We start from the raw sequence: 13,259 nt of genomic DNA, 5'->3' as shown, positions 1-13,259 counted from the left end.
GTGCAGGAGCTTCCAGCCCTTTTGACAGATCAGTAACAGGGGAGCCTTCTAAGCCGTCTAAATCGGGTTCAGATGCTTGACTGCAGCCGCGCCATGAGTCCACTCCTGCTTTTGCCCAGTCCGGTGTGGTGAACAGCGCAAGTGTGTGCTGGCCTCCCCGGTGCTAGCCGTGCCCTGCCATTAGAGCCCGCCGACCCCCGGCGCAGTGCCGCCCTGCTCCGGCTGCTCGGTCAGAGGCGTCGGAGCTGGGGTGACCCCCAGGAGCGGATTGCCAACGTCACTGCCAGGCCTGGACTCTGCCACTGGCATTCCTGTTCTCGCGGTTTTTGACTATGATGTTGTTTTTATAAGATGGTACAGCTTGGAACACAAAGCAATACAGATACAGATGCAGCCGTGACAAAGCATTTCCATTTGAGAAAAACACAGGGCTGTTGGGCATATTTATATGCTATTTGTTTATTGATTCCTGGACTCTTTTTTTAACAAAGCTAAGGGGAGATTTATTAGTTCTGCATATTAAATGTCTGGTTCCAGCCTTCTGCTGTATATTAGCCTCTGCCTCAGTCTCTGTCGCTGTACACGACCAACTAATTGTTTTGCCTGTGCTCTACTTGAAGAATGTATAAACAATGATTAAAGGAAAATATTTTTAGACTGTGCTGTCAAAAATCACTCTTCAAAAACACTCAAAGAAATTCTCTAATGATTGTGTTAATATGAGCTTTTTGAATGCGCATGTGAAACCCTGAATAAGTGGCTTAGTGATAAAGTATGTGACCGTCTGAATAACAATACTGCCCATGAGGTTAATGCAGGCTCCAGCAGACATTTTCATCATTCTGACTTTTACAGATATATTACAGATATGGCCCAAAACGATCACTGGTGTCAACACAAATGACACAACATTGCAAATCAGCCTTGTAGGGGGTTGCAGGTCTGGGGAGCATATGTCAGCTCTGGTATGGAGCTTGCTGGGGTCCTGGGCCTGAACCCTCCTGTGTTCCTGTTCCTGCAGATCCCGAGGATGATGACCAGAAGGTGAAGACACAGAGGCCCCGGTCCGCGGATCAGCCGGCCATCTTTCAGGCTCAGACTGGTGAGGCTCTCGCCCGTGTCAGCTTTGCAGTCCACCGGGGTCTGGGGACACAGGCCAGGCTAGCACTGCCACGGAACCACAGTCCTCTGTTGTCTCCTAGTGTGCATTTACATACAGTATCCTGCTGCCCTAGCAGGTCACATGGACAGAAAGGCCTCCGAATTCAGGAAGTGCTGTCAGAGGAACTGCCTCAGTAAGGTCACACAAAGGAGCGGGCCATCAGTTCAGTCAAGGACTTCTGCTTCATGCCATAGTTAGGAAGCTGGGAGAACGTGCACAGACGTAAACATTCAGTTTCAACTCTTTCACAACTGTTTATATACTGCATCTACAGTCCGTACCAATGTGTGGAGCAATCCCACGAGTTCAGTCGCAGTGCAGAGGCTGTGCAGCTAATGAGGACAGCCGAGCAGTGGTCTGGCAGTGGAGCTGAACCTCAGCTTCTCGTCAGGGACGAGTCAGTCAGAGCACAGGAGACACCTCTGAGCCGAGCGAGCCTGTGAAGCCCGGCACACCTGGCCCACGCAGGCTGCGTCTGACAGGCACCCTCACAAAGAATGCATTCAGCAGAAGAAACACCATCAGGAGTAACAATAAAGCTTTTGAATCCTTTAATTGGCATTTAAATTCAGCACATGGGCTTCTGTGCCGAGCACTTCTTTCTTCTTTTCTGCCTCCCTGTCTTTCTATTTCTTCCTTCCTCCTCTACCCCCTCCCCCTCTTATACAGCTGTGCGTTTCTTGAATGTGTCCTTCCTCTTTAGTTGGAATCTGAGGGGCACAGGAATTGTGAAATGTATTTTGCACACATATCTGTCCAGACAAAACTAACCCACCAGCAGTGCCGGCTGAGCAAAGTCTGTATTCATTTGTAACGTCAAGCAATTGCAGCGTGAAGCCCGGTGTTAGAGTTCACCACATCCTGGTCATAAGATGACATCTGTGATGTCACAGGACCTGGGTGAAAAGCGTGAATGGGGACAGAAACAGGGTGTTGGGATGCTGGGGAAGACGGAAGAGGTATTTTACCCACCCACTCCTCCAGCTACACTGATGGGATTAGCTTATAACCCCCCTCTGAGGAAACGTTCCAAGCAGAACCGTAAGCTCTTGCGATAATGGGAGTTTCAACCTGTTTGCTGTTTGATTCATTGTTGAAAGTCCCTCTGTCCCTGCAGGAAACTGTACAATGTTGTTGTCACAACCAGATGCCGACCACATCTGCATTTTGATTTCACATCTGAATGGCGATGAGCCATTGACTTCCAAGCACAACACAACTCTAATTCTTGGCACTTCCTTCGAATCCTTCCACTTCCACAGTCAGCACAGGGTCCAACTACACATCACCCGCTGCACAAATGGCTACCAAAGTCTGTCAGATGTCTGAGAAATGATCCATCTCTAACACCAAGGCATTGGTTGTTTAAAGGAAGAAAATGCTCTATGTGCTCTGACATATTGAAGTACATTTACTTATACTGTATAGGCATGGCTCTGTCACTGTATGCCTGATTTTAGAAATTATTTGCCTCATAAAGTTTGTTACTCTCTCAGTCATAAATGACACAAATTCAGGATCTGAATGCTGCAGTCTTGGCCTGTCTGATGTCCCTCTCTAGCACAGCAATGCAACCAGAACCTTTCTGATCGGAGAAGTGTTTTGACAAATCCGCAAGTCAAGCAAAGTTTTAGATATTCAAAGCTAAATGTAAACGTTTTACAGGTGATTTTTTACAATTGTATCATCTTATTACATCCTGTCCTATCCCTGGTGGGGATCCATCCCTTTAAGACAGAAGTCAGGCAAACGCTGTTATCCTTGTAAAGACAGCCTGCTCCCACGGTGCTTCAATGGGTGGCTGGCCGTCTCAAAAGCTCATTTCACTGGAGCTCCAGTGTGTGCTCTTGTTCAGAGGACAATTCTGCCTTCAGAACCCACGGATCTGTAAATAAAGCCCCAATCAAGGACACTTGTCAGCAGAATGTGCCCTTTGATAGATCTGTCTGATTATCTTAACTTAGAATTTCCTGAATGGATTGTTAGCTAAAAAAAATCCATCGCTGAAGGATTTATTAAATTAATCCTCTGGCTTAAATGATACCGCAGAGTGTTTGTGAATATTACAAATATAAATGTAATATAATGTTTATGCACACCACCTCTGGAAATGTGGTGGCCAGCTTTTTAGCTTCCCCATATTTTGCGAGAAAGGGCTGATGGGTGATGGTCAGCTGTCTTCTCCATATTTTCCAAGCCCTCGGTCATACAATACGAAACCAGTCTCTGCAGAAAATCTGCAAAATGCTGCAGGAGGCTCGGGGTAGAAACCAGAATCTCAAAACAGCAGGAAACGCAGTTCTGCTACGGTAGCTCATCTGTCCAATTCTCTTAGCATTAAGATCTTCACGATGGCGAGATCAATGAAATAAATATGCCTGTCAGGCTTGACTGATCTTTCTCTTCTTTCTTATGTTGCTTTGTTTCTGTCTCTGTTTCTTTTTCCTATGTGGCTGTGTGGGTTTCTCTTTGTTTTTGCCATCATATATCTGTCTGTCTGCTTCCCTCTCATGGTGGCTGTGTGTCCCGTGCTCCTGTCTCTAACTGTATCGTGTGTCTGCTGCGTGTTCTGTGCTCCTGTCTGTGACTGAACTGCGTGATCTGTGCTCCTGTCTGTGACTGAACTGCGTGATCTGTGCACCTGTCTCTCTGACCATACGGTGTGTCTGTGTGTCAGGAGACCCCGCGGCAGAAGAGTGGTCCCAGTGGAGTGTGTGCTCTTTGACTTGTGGTCAGGGCATGCAGGTGAGGACGCGCTCCTGTGTCTCCTCTCCATATGGCACCCTCTGCAGCGGCCCATTGAGGGAGACCCGGCTCTGCAACAACACTGCCACCTGCCCAGGTAACCACAACACTCCCACTGCCACTTGCCCAGGTAACCCCAGCAAACCTACTGACTCCTGCCCAGATAGCCACAACTCTCCCACTGCCACCTGCCCAGGTAACCACCATACTCCTACTGATACCTGCCCAGGTAACCCCTGCACTCCTACTGACACCTGCCCAGGTAACTCCTGCACTCCTACTGACACCTACTCAGGTAACCCCTGCACTCCTACTGACACCTGCCCAGGTAACTCCTGCACTCCTACTGACACCTGCCCATGTAACCACACCTCTCCTACTGACACCTGCCCAGGTAACCCCTGCACTCCTACTGACACCTGCCCAGGTAACCCCTGCACTCCTAGTGACACCTGCCCAGGTAACCACAACACTGCTACTGACACCTGCCCAGGTAACCCCTGCACTCCTTCTGACACCTGCCCAGGTAACCCCTGCACTCCTAGTGACACCTGCCCAGGTAACTCCTGCACTCCTACTGACACCTGCCCAGGTAACCACAACTCTCCTACTGACACCTGCCCAGGTAACAACAGAGCCCTCTAATGATCTGTCCAAGTGGCTTCAACATTCCTACTGACCCCTGCCCAGGTAGGCTCAACACTTCTGATGCTTCTTCTACTGCCGAAGTAACCACCGTTAAACTAGCACTCTCACTGATCCTGTTCAACTTTGTATCCCACAGATTTACCACTTTACAACGCCACCACATTGTTATTGAAGAAAAAATATTATGCAACATAGTCTCTTTGTGTAACCACAACTATAATCCCAGAACACGGGAAGTCCTGTATCATTGTCACTGTACTCTGCAGTCTAATTGCTACTGATTCACCAGACCAGAGGTGAAGGCCTGTACGCACCTGTGCTGTGGCTGTCGTGTCACCAAACAGGTGCTGTCTGTTCTTTGTGAGGCCGAACATGCCGCAGTCTCATGAAATGCTCCAGTGGACGCTCTTCCTAGACTGCAGTTCATAGTGTTGACCAGTGGGCATGGAGGTACCCTGTGCTGCTGCCCTGTACACACTGGGGTGAAATTTGTAGCAATACACTCATGTCAAGAGTCGCTGCCACCGATAGGCAACCACTCACGAGAGTAACCTGGAAGTCTCTGAGTTCCCGTTTCACTGGTGAGTTTGTTTCTGTTATTCAGCTGCTCCGTTGACACCCTGGTCCTGCTGCTGTGGGCATCCCACTTCCTCTAGTGCGTGTCGTGCAGGTTCTGTATCTGCAGGCCAAGCAATGCTGAATGGACACTTTCTTCCTTTATACAGTCCTTGGTGTTACAGTTGGATTTTGTTGAAGATGTTCAGTATGACGGATGTCGGTAGCAGTAGTTTGCGCAGTGGTTGATTTATAGTCAGGCACTGTGCTAAGTGTGGACCTCATATTTTCGTGTTTGTACCTAGAGGAGATTTATATGATATTGGTATAAGGAGGTTTTCTGTGAAGTGCATAAAATGATCATTGTGCTCTCTACACATTTACCATTTTGTAGCAATTACACGTAATTTTTAAATGAACTTTGTTTTCTTGTGCATTTCTTGTACATTGGGTGACACAAACAGGAAAGTGAAGCCTCCCAGGCTTGAGTGAAAGTATAGGAGTTGCTCTCTGCTGTGCTTAATTAATACAAAGATACAGGCAGGTTCTGTTGCTGCCAGCACGGGGATTTCAGAAACAGCACATGCATTTTACAAGCTCTCATTATTTTAAACCTGCAAGAAAATGTATCATTTCCAGAAGGAGTGAGAGTCCACAGCAAGACCCCATTAGGTTAGTGGAAGTGTGGAGTGTTAGCAGTATACAGGCACGTACACCACTGCCCTGTTCAGAGTTTATTATTGACCATAAATGTGAGTGCATTCTTGTGTTAACGGTTTTAACTGGATCAGAATATGAATGAATGAATTTGCACATAATCCTGAACAGTCACACACCATCCTCCACGCTGTGTGACAGAGCTCACTGTGCCAGACAGGGCAGGGGCACTCTTTCCCATTTCAGTTCCAGCGCAGGCTCTGCGCCCAAACTGCGTTTCCCGGGATTGATTAGAGAGAGCAATTATGCAAAGTTTATTTTGTAAGTAGCTGGCTGATTACTCAGAATTGATTAGCTACGGCTCCAGATTAAGAAGGAACATCGAGTTTTTGTTTTGTTTTCTTTAATATATCTCTCGTAATGCCTCATCAGTTTCCTATCCTAAATGACTTAAAATCCCCTTTTTTGTAAAAGCGTGTATCAGTATCCTATTCCCAAATTTAATCACACAAGTTAAAGCTTTATAAGTTCACCCTACATAGACTGGCAGTAATGTGCTGCACCGTCTGATAAAGCTCAACAATGCGTTTCTGAAAGCTGTAATCTTTACACACTTGGAAGTTGTAAAGGGACAAGGGACATTAGTGTTTGACTCTAGCAGTAAGTCATTCAGTTATTTGCAATGGATGATGCTTTGGTAGCTGTTATTTCTGATTTGTATCAGTGTTGAAATGTCATTCCTCCTTCGATAAATAAACCTCACCAAGGAGCCTTGTTGCTTGTGAATTATATTTTGCAGAACGGATTGAACACCACAATAGGCTGAAATAGTATTAAATTCCGTTAAAATAAAATCAAAGCAGTATATGAATTCTCATGTATAATATGATGGAAAGACTGTTGTGATTCTGAAAATGAAGGCAGTGTATGAAAAAAGCTTTTCTTGGGTGTCCATTTTTACTGGCTTTCCGAGTGATGTTTAGAAAATAATTCCAGCTCTTGTTTTGTTTCTCATAGACATGAAAGTAGACTAGTAACCCACTTACAGTGTTTTCTATGGAGAGGTACTGGTTTATATTTTCCCTACATCTGTGTAGTGTAACCTTCTCTCTCCTCCACATTCCACACACCCACTGTCCCATTCGGCCTCATGCAGTACCCCCCCCCCCCCCCCCCCCGCCCCCTCCAGTTGTGTGAAATACTGTACTGCAGGCGCTGCAATATTTGTACAGGCACACCTGTAGCAGTGAGGTCCAAGAGCACAAAGCTGATGTTACATTGCCCGGCCATAAGGGGGAGCTGTGTGAAAGCGCCTACAGCAGTGAAAGGGCAAATAGCACTTTGAGTTAAGCACTTTATCACAGCTAGGTCATTGGATTACTCTGGCACATACAGGAGGCACAATCTCCAGTCCAGTCAGCTGGCAGTGTTGTGCAGTGTCCATTCATACCCTAACAAGAGACAACAGTGGGGCACAGAGAAAGGGGAACTTAAGCTGACTCTCCTAACAACATTGACGGTTGTACTTGTCACTTGCCACTGAGAGGCATGCACACTCTCTGCTCTCAGGCCACGGAACCCACAGGTATTGAGTGCTGTCATGCATTGCAGCGTTTATGGAGGTAATGGCGCTGATGCCTCCTGTCTTATAGACCCTGAACATGCTGAAGTGTTACTGAGGGGGTTGTTAATTGCATCCTTTCTTGAGGCTGGAACAAATTAGCAGAAGACATATAGACCTTAAATAATCTAAAGGTCTTAAAGGCCATCAGTGAGGAGGCGTAGTTCTAATCTTCAACATGCAGCGATAAACAGGCTTGGAACCTGGATGGAGAATGTTGGTGATACAGGACAGAGGGGAAGATGGGTGAGAGGAGAATAGGGATGCTTTATTAATACTGTGCTTGTGGTTAATGCATTCTGTGGAGCCCTGTCTCCTGCTGAAGCTGTGGGACATTCAGGAGTACTGTTTGTGGTTTAAGTGTGATGAGCTGAGTCTTCTGTTTTGTCTGCGGATGTGTTTTCTTGCTCTTGTTGCAAGTACCTTCCGATCTTCTCTGTTTGATGTTGCCCAGCCAGGCTGTCAGAACCAGCACTCTAGCTTCTTTCAAAGAAAGGCTGGAAGAGACCCTGGGATCAAACAGAAATTTACAACCAAACACGCAAGACAGGCCAACCGGCCAGCTTTCGTTCTCAGTCCTTTGTGTGTGCTTATCAGCAATGAGTCGTGTGCACTGTACTGCAGTGCTTCATCTATTATTAAGCACCATGTATAATTCACAGAGCTCCCGCTGACACACAACCCAGCACCAGTCTCCATCCGGTGAGTTTGCACTTTGGACCTGGATTGTAAATCAGTGCATCAGGCTGATCCAGTCAGGAGTCCAGTGCAGTGTTCTGTTCTACATGGTGTTTCCAGGCAAAGGAATACTCATTAGTCAAGTAAATAAATACTTGATATATAATCAGGGGCACCATGCTAGATACAGTATATGTGTAATTAATATATACCTCTACATACAAAGCTGTGTAGGTACTGTATGTAGTACATATTCACCTGTGTGTGCTGTATGATCATAGGGGACTAATGAGTGTACGTGCAAGGCTTTATTTTGCCATAGGGCAGGGGTTTTCGAAAGCAGCTCAGCGCAATGCCTTTCAGTGGGGCTGGGAATGTTAGCTCACAATGTGTTTTACATTTTGATGCTGATTCCAAAGGAAAGGCCAAGGCTGCTGTCTTCCTTACAGTACGATGGTAAAACCTACCACCTGACAAAGTGCAGTACTGTAATAAACAGAGCCCATCTCCAAGAACTGAAGCAGAATCTCTGCACCCTGACATAACGTTTGACATAGCATTTGTCTCAAGCCCTCGCTTATCTGCTTGTCAATCGGCTGTGTACTCTCTTCATGGTTTAATCTATAATTAATTTCAATTATAAAAAGGTAAATTAAATGATTAAACAGTCTGCCCCATGACTTGCAAAGTTGCTCTTTCCTGCTGTGGTAGTAAAAGGCGACTGGCCGCTCGGAGAGCTGGGCGATGCACCTGGACATAGAGCTAAGGTGTGGAGCAGGCCTGCAGGAAAGACACTGCTCGCCCTTGCTCTCACAGACCGGGAGCACGGTCGCTCCTGTGAAGATGTCAATTTCAACTGCTCACCATTACTGATAACGAGCTGACATTTGACTTCATCATTAATAACTCATGATATCTGACTTAGAACTGCAGATACTGTACTGTGTGTTCTTTAACGCAGCACTTTCATTTAATAGAATCATAAATAATTCAGACTTCACACATTTCAACAGGTTATACCAATTATTATTATTATTATATTTCATGTAGTTTAATTAAAGGAAGCACATTGCTGTGTAAAGGCCATGAAAGAGATAGAAAAGACTGAGTGGTTCAGCTAAACGAGTGAATTTCTGATTCAAGTGAGAAGAAGAAAAACCGGTGACTTACGGCACATGTAGGGTTTCACACATACAAGGGAGACGGTGAAGAAACCATCCCAGAAGTAAAAGCTAAGACTGGGGTGCAGAGGAACTGAGTAGCCTCGCAGTGGTGCATCGTGGGAGGTGTATGCCCTGACCGGGCAGGTCAGTGAAATGGAAACAGATGCACAAACAGCACATTTCTGATTGGACAATAATGAAGTTGCATGAAAACTGAGGGGGGGGGGGGGGGGGGGTTGTCAGCCTGCTATTCCTAAATGGAGCCTCTGCAACTCCCAGGTTTCTGTATTCTTTATTTAGCCTGTCGTGTAGATTGTGAGCAAGATCTTTTGTGGAGCTGCGTTGTGTGTGGGGTAATCTCGGTGAAGTTTTTCTTGCCAGGATAATTTTGATTCTCTTCTTCAAGTACTGTAGCTCGTTTCTCACTCCAGCTGTGGCCTTTCAATTAGCTGTGAAATATCCTTCCCTTGCCATGTTTTACAGAAAATACTCGAAGTAATTTTAGAATCCATTAATTTTTTTGTTAATGATACACTGGTTTATGTATTAAGTGCATATTTCATGTTTATTATCCAGTACTTGTTCACATATTGATCTTGATTTGTGTGCAAACCTCTTGCACTGAATCTTTTCTTTTTAAGGCTACCCATCCATTCACTAATTTATCCTGCAATTATTTCTTTGAAAGGTGATAAAAAATTGTTAACATTTAATTTCTTCTCATTAGGGAAATTAACTTTCCAATATGCCTTTATCGAAAAAAAATTCTATACTGAACAAAGTTAAGATTAAAAACAGTTTGAACTCATATTTGCGATCGAGACATGAATAGATATGTAGTTGTGCACATATTGTGCTTTCGCTCGCTCCCAGTGGACTGTTTCCAGTGTGTGTTCTGCACGGAGGAAACGCGCTGCCTGGGCAGTCCTCCCCCGCTGTGTGTGTGTGGGGCGGGCACTGTGGTGCATGCGTGCTGGTGACCGCCCCCTGGTGTCTGTTGTGGTGTATTGCAGTGCACGGGCTGTGGGAGGAGTGGTCCCCCTGGAGTTTGTGTTCCGCTACGTGCGGCAGAGGCTTGAGAACCCGGTCGCGGATCTGCGTCGCTCCGCAGCACGGAGGGAAGGGCTGCGATGGGCAAGACGTGCAGACTAAACCCTGCAATATCGTAACGTGCCCCGGTTAGTACCATCGCCCCTCCTCCGCTCTCTCCTCCTCTTCCTCTCTCAGTCTCTCTGTCCCTCTCTGTCCCGTACTGTTAGGGCTTGTTTACGTCTGTGCGTCTCAACCGTCATTTCTGCCTTAATTTGCACTTCTTCTGTTCAGGATGTCATCAGCTTTCTTGTGGTATATATAGTAAGTTGATATTTTTTATGTGGTCTTAGTCTGTCTACTTGTTTGGGCCAAATTGCCTCCTCAGTTTTGTAGCCTTTTCACTGTGGTGCCAGTAATCGCCAGTGGTTTCTTTTACATACGGCTCCCTGGCGACAACGCCTGTACCTGCCTGGCAGAGAATGAGGCACATTGACTTGCTCTTCTGACATGTCCACCTGTAGGGCTGCTCGTGGTTCTAGAATGCCAAAGGGAGAGGCAGCGTGTCTCTCACTGACATTACTGCAAGGCTGAAGTCACCCAGCCGTTTCCCGGATCCCCTGTTATCAGGTGCCGAGAGATCAGGACTCCCAGGGGACCGCAGTCATTGTTAGCTAGTGATTAAATGCACACCTGACTCAGAAAAGCCTGAACCATGGAGTTCAGCCTGTGCTGTACAGGCAGAGCCACTCGGGAGCCCCCCTTTTCCAGCCTTTCTTATTCTCTCTGAATATTCGGGACAATACAGGGAGAATGTGATGCAGTCCTCATTCATGCCCCCATGTTGGCTGTTTACAAGCAGTGGCAGGTTAAAATCAGATGCTGTTCCTGTTGCTGGAAACAAGGTGAAATCAGTTGAGCAGGAAGGTTCTATGTGTGAAGGATCCTCAGAGGTTTCCTCTCACACCAATTGTATTGAAGGGTGATGGTGGGGGGTTTTCCTGTGTCGAACAGGCTTAGAGGCTGTAGTGAATTAAGCTTGTACGTAGCCTTGCTGTGCCCCTGCCTACCAACCATGGGCACCGTGAGTTGCCCAGCTTAATTGTTTTATATTTAAATGAGAAAAAACAACTCATCTTCCTTACTTCCTGTGTCACAGATGTTCTGAATCTGTTTCTGATCCAGCCAGGAAGCACAGATAAACCTTTCTTAAGAAAAAAAAGGATGGTGTGAAACAAAGCATACCTAAAAAAAACATGAAATCTCTTTGGCAGCATTGTCTTTTTGGTGGTGTATTTAAAAGAAGGAATCAGAGGAATCTCTGACCTCAGGCTTTCACCAGCATCTTCACTCTCAGCTGTGCGAAAGCAAAACATAAATTATTTTTTTAAAAAACACCTGCTTTAACAGGAAAAAAAATATTTTAGGGGCAGTGGTCAAAAATCTTAAAGAAGTTCAAGTAGGGAGCTACGTCACATGCATTGGCTGTAAAAGGAACAAGTAAAGGTTTATTCCATGCTGAAAAGGTTCAGAGCATGACCCGAACCTGACTGAAAAGCATGGTTAATTCCATTCTCTTTTCAGCATGGAATAAACCTTTACTTGTTCCATAAATCTTAAAGGCACGAAACTCCATGTGGCATCCATAAGGATGCATGAAATATTTTTATTTTGCAAGTTATTTTTGTGAGGGGGGTCAGCCTGTACTTGTACTTTGAAAAATGGAGCACACATTTGCACTGGAGCAGAAACCTCATGTATGATGCAAAAGGCATGATAGAAAAAGAAAAATCGCTAGCAACCTGGCAAGCAAAATGGGCTAAATGGCCCTGTCTTGTTTACAACATGCCTTAAGTACTTTTGTAGAAAAAACCTTCCATTTAGTTATGGCCTCCCCAGAGGTTTCCTCTTGCATACCTACACCCGGGGGTTTTTACTGGTAAGGTGCAATGGCCAATGGGTCTTGTCAGTGTGAACCGTCGTCTTCCCAGCCAATTGCTGACATGATGCTCCAGACACACTGAGCTGCAGGGTCATGTTTATCCAAAAGACTTGGGTAAGAAAAGTCTTCACTTGAGCTGCTAGAAGGCACAACATGAGTACAGTGCCTCTGGAGCCTTAGCATCAGAATTTCATGTTTGATTTTCAGTGGCTGAGCTGTCCAGTGATTAGTGCAGGAGCACTGGAGGAAGAAAAAACACCATTACTTTCAACAGGGCCCAACCTCTGTGTTTTCTGCACCTCAGAAGAGATCAAATCATGCACCGACAGTGTGTTTGAGCATGAGCAATGAACTGAAATACAGTATATTACCTGACACCCTGCACTGGGAAATCCACTGACCCTAAATCTCTGTATATGTTAATCTTTCATGCAATGGTCATGTTCTAGTCTGTCTGCTCACCTGTGTAAGTCTGTCTATAATATTCTCAGTATCTTATTTTTACAGCCATCTATATTTTCCTTAACTATGTAAGCAAATGTTGGTAAATTAAGGAGTTGAATAAATATGCATATGATCTCAGTGATTTTCTAAATTGCTACTTATTCATACCAGCTTCTTAATATCCCTGATTCTTTAATCTGGGGATGAGGGGGGTTCAGTGTGTCCCCAGAACAACCAGAAAAGATTTCATCCCCAGCATGTAAAAATCAATACTGTCACTCAATAATCAGGTTTGCACTCATTAATGGAAATGCTCTTGATTAATTCATCATGACGCTGTAGCTCCTGCAGCTCTCAGTTTGGTGCTATTATTGATGTTACTGTTATAATGATTGTGTTTTTGGTGTCAGGGTACAATAGGAGAGCTCTGTGTTTGAATAATGAACAAAACAATATTACATTGTTAACTTTCCCTTGATTTGTATACATATATTTTCTAAATCTGCTTAAATGTCTTAATTATTTTAATTATAAATCAAAGACGTTTAAAACTTACCAGAGGCTATGCCAAAATAAAACTCTGTCTAAAAAAAGCCCTGAATAATCCCAGTAATC

The sequence above is a fragment of the Atractosteus spatula genome, chromosome 14 (genome assembly GCF_055471065.1).
Source record: "Atractosteus spatula isolate fAtrSpa1 chromosome 14, fAtrSpa1.hap1, whole genome shotgun sequence".
Classification (NCBI taxonomy): Eukaryota; Metazoa; Chordata; class Actinopteri; order Semionotiformes; family Lepisosteidae; genus Atractosteus; species Atractosteus spatula.
Note: the sequence above shows the minus strand (reverse complement) of the source record.